Source organism: Giraffa tippelskirchi, chromosome 5 (genome assembly GCF_054371585.1).
Source record: "Giraffa tippelskirchi isolate mGirTip1 chromosome 5, T2T-mGirTip1v1.2.pri, whole genome shotgun sequence".
NCBI lineage: Eukaryota > Metazoa > Chordata > Mammalia > Artiodactyla > Giraffidae > Giraffa > Giraffa tippelskirchi.
This window is the reverse complement of record NC_137279.1, coordinates 142330067-142337141: the sequence shown is the minus strand read 5'-3', so window position 1 is coordinate 142337141 and position 7075 is coordinate 142330067.

Here is a 7075-nt window from a genome sequence, read left to right as displayed (position 1 = left end):
TGTGGTAATGCATATGTTTCAATGCTACTCTTTCAATTCACCCCACCTTCTCCTTCCCCCGCTGTGTCCACAGGTCTGTTCTATGTCTGCATCTTCATTTCTGCCCTGAAAATAAGTTCATCAATAGTATTTTTCTAGACTCCATATATATGCATTAATATATGATATTTGTCTTTCTCTTTCTGACTTACTTCACTCTGTCGAGTAGGCTCTAGGTTCATCCACCTCATTAGCACTAACTCAAATGCATTCATTTTTATGACTGAGTAGTATTCCATTGAATATATGTGCCCAAATTTCTTTATCCGTTCATATGTCGATGGACATCTAGGCTGCTTCCATGTCCTGGCTACTGGGAATAGAGCTGTGATGAACATTGGGGTTCACGTGTCTTTTTCAATTATGGTTTCTTCAGGGTACATTCCCAATAGTGGGGTTGTTGGGTCCTATGGTAGTTTTAAAGGAATCTCCATACTGTTCTCCATACTGGCTGTATCAATTTGCATTCCCACCAATAGTGCAGGAGGGTTCCCTTTTCTCCACAGCCTCTCCAGCAGTTATTGTTTGTAGAATTTTTTGATGTGGCCATTATGACTGGTGTGAGGTGTTACCTCATTATGGTTTTGATTTGAATTTCTCTAATAATGAGCAATGTTGAACATCTTTTCATGTGTTCATTAACCATCTGTATGTCTTCTTTGGAGAAATGTCTGTTTAGGTCTTCTGCTCACGTTTTGAATGGGCTGCTTTTCTGATACTGAGCTGAATGAGCTGCTTGTGTATTTTGGAGATTAAGCCTTTGTCGGTTGTTTCATTTGCTATTAATTTTCTCTCATTCTGAGGGTTGTCTTTTTACCTTGTTTATAGTTTCCTTCACTGTGCAAAAGCTTTTAAGTTTAATTAGATTCCATTTGGTTATTTATTTTTTTATTTCTGTTACTCTAGGAGGTGGGTCATAGAGGATATTGCTGTAATTTATGTCAAAGTGTGTTCTACCCATGTTTTCCTCTAAGAGTTTTATAGTTTCTGGTCTTAAATTTATGTCTTTAATCCATTTTGAGTTTATTTTTGTGTATGGTGTTAGGGATTGCTCTAATGTCCTTTTTTTTTTACACACAGCTGTCCAGTTTTCCTAGCACCACTTATCGAAGAGACTGTCTTTTCTCCATTGTATATTCTTGCCTCCTTTATCAAAGATAAAGTGCCCATAGGTTTATCTCTGGGCTTTCTATCTTATTCCATTGGTCTATATTTCTGTTTTTGTGCCAGTATCATACTGCCTTGATGACTATAGCTTTATAGTATAGTCTGAAGTTAGGCAAGTTGATTCTTCCAGCTCATTCTTCTTTTTCAAGTATCTTTCGATATTCTTTTGTGGGTCTTTTGTGTTTCCATACAAATTGTGAATTTTTTGGTTCTAGTTCTGTGAAAAATACCATTGGTAGTTTGATAGGGATTGCATTGAATCTGTGAACTGCTTTGGGTAGGATAGTCATTTTCACAACATTGAGTCTTCCAATCCAGGAACATGGTATATCTCTCCATCTGTTTGTGTCATGTTTGATTTCGTTCATCAGTCAGGGCTTCCCCAATGGCTCAGCAGGTAAAGAATCTACCTGCAATGTAGGAAACAGAGGAGATGCGGGTTTGATCCCTGGGTTGGGAAGATGGCCTGGAGGAGGAAATGGCAACCCACTCCAGTATTCTTGCCTGAGAAATCCCATGGACAGAGGAACCTTGCAGGCTAAGTCCATGGGGTCACAAAGAGTCAGACATGACTGAGCACTAGCATGGATGGATCAGTGTTTTCTGCATACAGGTCTTTTCTCTCTCTAGGTAGGTTTATTCCTAGATAGTTTGTTCTTCTTGTTTCAGTGGTGAATGGGATTGTTTCCTCAATTTCTCTTTCTGGTTTTTCATTACTAGTGTGTACAAATGCAAAGGATTTCTGTGTATTAATTAGATATCCTGCAACTTTGCTATATTCAATGGTTAGCTCTAGTAATTTGTCTTCTGCTGGCATCTTTAGGGTTTTCTATGTATAGTATCATGTCATCTGCAAACAGTGAGAGTTTTATGTTTTTTTTACCCTCCCTCTGGAGCCTCTGGAGAAGGCAATGGCAACCCACTCCAGTCCTCTTGCCTGGAAAATCCCATGGATGGAGGAGCCTGGTAGGCTGCAGTCCATGGGGTTGCTAGGAGTCGGACACGACTGAGCGACTTCACTTTCGCTTTTCACTTTCATGCCTTGGAGAAGGAAATGGCAACCCACTCCGGTACTCTTGCCTGAAGAATCCCAGGGACGGGGGAGCCTGGTGGGCGGCCGTCTCTGTGGTCGCACAGAGTCAGACGCGACTGAAGCGACTTAGCAGCAGCAGCAGCTGGAGCCTCACTCTCCACATCCCACCCCTCCAGGTCCTCACAGATAGCATCATTATTTACATAGCCAGAACGTGGAAGCAACCTAGATATTCATCCACAGAAAAATGCAACAAGAAGTTGTGGTACATATATACAATGGAACATAACAGTTGTTTTCATCTTTAGTGTTAGAGTATTAGTCAAAGTACTATTTTTTGCAGTTACTTAGGTTAGTTCTTTTTCCCCCTCCCTCTTCTTCAAAGTAGTTCCATCGAATCAGCAGTGGGGGCGGAGCACCCGGTCCACTTCTTTAGCCAGCATTTCCGACAACCTGGCAGTGGGTCTCTGTCCACACTGTCTTGCAGTGCTCCTCCACCAGCCCTGAGCTCCATGCAGTTCAACAAGGGGCCCTCCTACAGGCTCTCTGGCAGAGGTCAAGAACTGGCTCCTGTAGGAACACGACCCTCAGGAGGAGGTGGAGCTCGGAAGCTGGGTGGAGGGACTCATGGGCCTGTCCATTGACTCGCCTTCCAGAAGGCTCTGAAGGACGGGATCATCTTGTGCAGAAACACAAACAGACTCACAGACATAGAAAACAATCTTATTGTTGCCAAAGGGGAAAGGTGGGGGAGGGATAAATCAGAAGTTTGGGATTAACAGATACAAACTACTGTATACAAAATAGATAAACAACAAAGATCTGTATAGCATAGGGAACTACGCTCAGTATCTTATAATAACCTATAATGGACAAAAATCTGAAAAAGAATATATTATATATATATTCGTATAATTGAATCACTTGATTCTGTACACTTGATACTAACATAACATTGTAAATTAATCGTATTGCAATTAAAAATGCTAATTGTAGTGTATACTTTTAAAAAAGAAAAATAAAATATAAGAAGGAATCAAATCATCCAGGATGTGAGAGTGTTGATAGAGAAGTAAATGCAGGTTTCGTAGGGTTCCTTTTTTATAAGCAACAGTAGTCAGCTCTCATTGACTTAAAGAACAGCAGTGTGTTACATGGATATCAACAGGGAAACTGGAAGTAAACTTGTCTAGGAGTCAAGGGAGAAGGGGCCCAGTCAAGCTCCTGTTATTGGAATAGTTTGCTTAGGACACATACCCTAACTGCTTTAGGACATACATTGTCCTGCTTCTGGATTCAAAGTTTTTGGTCCAATTCTAAAAATAGAGAGTCCCCCCAAATGCCAGAGCATAAATTCCTGACACTCTGGCAGTGGGATTCAGAAATGAACAAATTGATTTAAAGAAAATGATGATTCACACATGAGTTGGAAGAATGAAAACTTATGCTTCTGTTAAATGTATCTCTATTTTATGCTCATGATTACTGTGAAAATTTTATTATGCAACATTCTTCTTCATTTAATAATAAAAATGTTAAAAGTACTTATAGTAAAATTTATAAAATTGGAATTTATCATACCATAGTTTGTGGTAGCCCCAAATCTGAAATTACATAAACTTTGTAGAGTTCTTCCTGGGTTTGACTATCATGTTTAAATTCATTCACTATTCATCTACAGTGCAGAATAATGAGAAATCAATCAATATGTAGTTGTATATTTAATTGTAAGGAAAGGAAATTCTTAAATCATAGAAAAATATTTATTTTTATTATTTTTATTTTCTCAAAAAGCTATTTTTCTTTAAATACGCTCTATCTTCCTTTTAGAAAACAGGTCACAACGATCATGACTGGATTCTTCTTTAATCTTGGGAGTTTCTAAATTGTCACACATCTATTTCATTTAATTCATTCTTCAAATGTACATTAAGTGGCTAAGGAAAAATAAGCAGAATTGGATACAAACCACAGAAGAGCAGAAAGAAAATCAAGGAAGGAAAAATGCTGAGGAGACAGAAAATAGAGAAGGAAGGAACTGTTAGAGGAGGAAACAAATTAAGTAGAGTGGAGGGAAACCAAAATGTTCAAGGCCTGACAGTACTTCCCAGTACTGTCTCATGCGAGTGTGAGCATGCTCAGTTGCTGCAGTCGTGTCTGACTCTACCCTGAGTCTGTACCAAAAAGAGGCTGCAGAAGAACAAAGAAGGAAAAGGAAGGCATGGCCATACCTTTCTGTTCCTTGAGAAGAGCTGTGGCTCTCTGGCTTTCCTGACTACACTTAGTGTTGGGGATGCTCATTGGTTTTAGAGGTGGTCCACTATTCAGCTACAGGAATAACTCAATTGAGAAAAATCTTTGGCCATTTGAGCCTTTAAGGCCTGAGTCTAAAATTTAGAGTCTGACTCTAAGCAGAACTGGAAATCGTGTTTTTCGCCCTGTTTGATTAATTTTTTTTAAAGTGTAATTGACTTACAACATTATAGTTGTTTCAGGTGTTGTTATTTAGTCCCTAAGTCATGTCTGACCCTTTTGTGACTGTATGGACTGTAGCTCGCCAGTCTTCTCTGTCCATGGGATTTCCCAGACAAGAATATTGGAGTAGTTTGCTATTTCCTTCTCCAAGGGATCTTCCCAACCCAGGGATCAAACTCATATCTCTTGTGTTTCCTGCATTGCAGGCAGATTTTTTACCTGCAGAACCACCAGGAAAGTCCAACACTTATATGTGGAACCTAAAAAATAAAACTATATACAAAACAGAAACAGACTCATAGACATAGAAAATAAGCTTGTGGTTACCAAAGAGGAGAGGGAAGGGAAGGTGGACAAAGTAGAGGGGGGATTAATGGATACAAACTACCATACATAAAATAGATACACAACAAGGATTTACTGTATAGCACAAGGAATTATACATATTATCTTGTAATAATCTATAATGGAATATAATCTGCAAAAATAGTGAATCACTATGTAGTGAAACTAACACAGTATTTTAAATCAGCTATACTTAGAAAAAAACAAACAACAGATGAATGGATAGATGACTGAATAAATAAATGGAGGGACTTCCCTGGTGGTCCAGTAACTAAGACTCCCCACTCTCAATGCAGGATGTTTGGGTTCGATCCTTGGTCAGTCAACTAGATCCTATATACTGTAACTAAGAGATCACGTGCTGTAACTACAGATCCTAAATCCCACAACAAAGACAGAAGATCCTGTGTGCTGCAACTAAACCCTGCTATAGCCAAATAAATATTTAAAAAACAGATGGAAAAGGCAAAAAAGTGGTTGGTTTTATCCCAGTCTTGCTCTTTGTGATAGAAATCTCTGCTGGCCCCCTCTGACCTATGTCACTGTGTAACTGACTCTCTTTGAGTGCAAGAGAGATCTGAAAATGATGGACTGTCACTTCCATGATTAATTTCTTGGCTTTAAAACAGAGATTATCTTCAATGGGTGGGCTCCATACAATCAGGTAAACCCTTAAAGAAAGGGGCTCTATCTGAAGAAGATTTGACACGAGGGAGATTCTGCTGCTGGCCTGGAGGATTCTGTTGTCACCATGTCATGTAAGCCCCTGATGAGTGAGAAGACCGTTGGCAAGACACTGGGGGTAACCTTTTGGAGCTGAGAGTGGCCTCAGACTGGCAAAGAATAGGGGACCTGAGTGTTGCACTTTCTCGGAACTGAATTCTGCCATTACCTGAAAGAGCTTTCCCAGAGAAAGAGGAGACCAATGCTGGCCAACACCTTAATGAGAGAGCCTGAGGAGAGAATCCAGTTGAGCCATGCTGGTCTCCTGATCCATGGAAACCGTGTGATAATAAATGTGAGTTGTTTCAAAGCCTCTAAGTTTATGATATTTGTTACAAAGCAAGAAACAACAGAAGAACTTTTGTTTCTAAGACATTTGGTTTTGATTGTGCCACCCTCTGCTTTCAGAGTGTGAATACTGTCTCTCTGATAAAAATTCAAGTTAAATAAGTCTTTTTAGAACCCCGTGCTTCCCTGGTGGCTCAGATGGTAAAGAGTTTGCCTACAGTGCAGGAGACCTGGGTTCAATCCCTGGATTGGGAAGATCCCCTGGAGAAGGGAATGGCTACCCACTCCAGTATTCTTGCCTGGAGAATTCAGTGGATAGAGGAGCCTGGTTGGCTACAGTCCATGGGGTTGCAAAGAGTTAGATCCTACTGAGTGACTAACACATTAAAACCCTGATCACCTCCCTAGACTTGTTGCCTGCCAGTCTGATGTCACTCCATTCCAGTCAGACTAAAATAATTGGAGATCTCGTAACACTGTGCTCTCTCTTGCTTCACTTCTTCCTTGTAATTCCTGTCTCAATCTAAACTTCGATCTTTTAGCAAGTGTTTTACTAGTGCCCTAAGACTAGTAGGGCTTCCCTGGTGGCTCAGAGGGTAAAGCGTCTGCCTGCAATGCGGGAGACCCGGGTTCAATCCCTGGGTCGGGAGGATCCCCTGGAGAAGAAAATGGCAACCCACTCCAGTATTCTTGCCTGGAGAGTCCCATGGATGGAGGAGCCTGGTAGGGTACAGTCCACAGGGTCGCAAAGAGTCGGACATGACTGAGCGACTTCACTTCACTTAAGACTAGTAGCGTGAGGCCACCATTATCCTGGTCCCCAGACAATCTTGTTCTTATTCCTCCTGTAGCCCTTGGCACACTAACAAAACTTTCAGTTTACCTGCCTGCCTCCCTGAGTACAAGGCATGGTCTCTGAGGGCAGAGGTTTTATCTTACCCAGCATTTTGCTTTCCAGGATCTAAGTCCATGTTGAATGAATGAACTTGTAAATGGGAAAAGAAG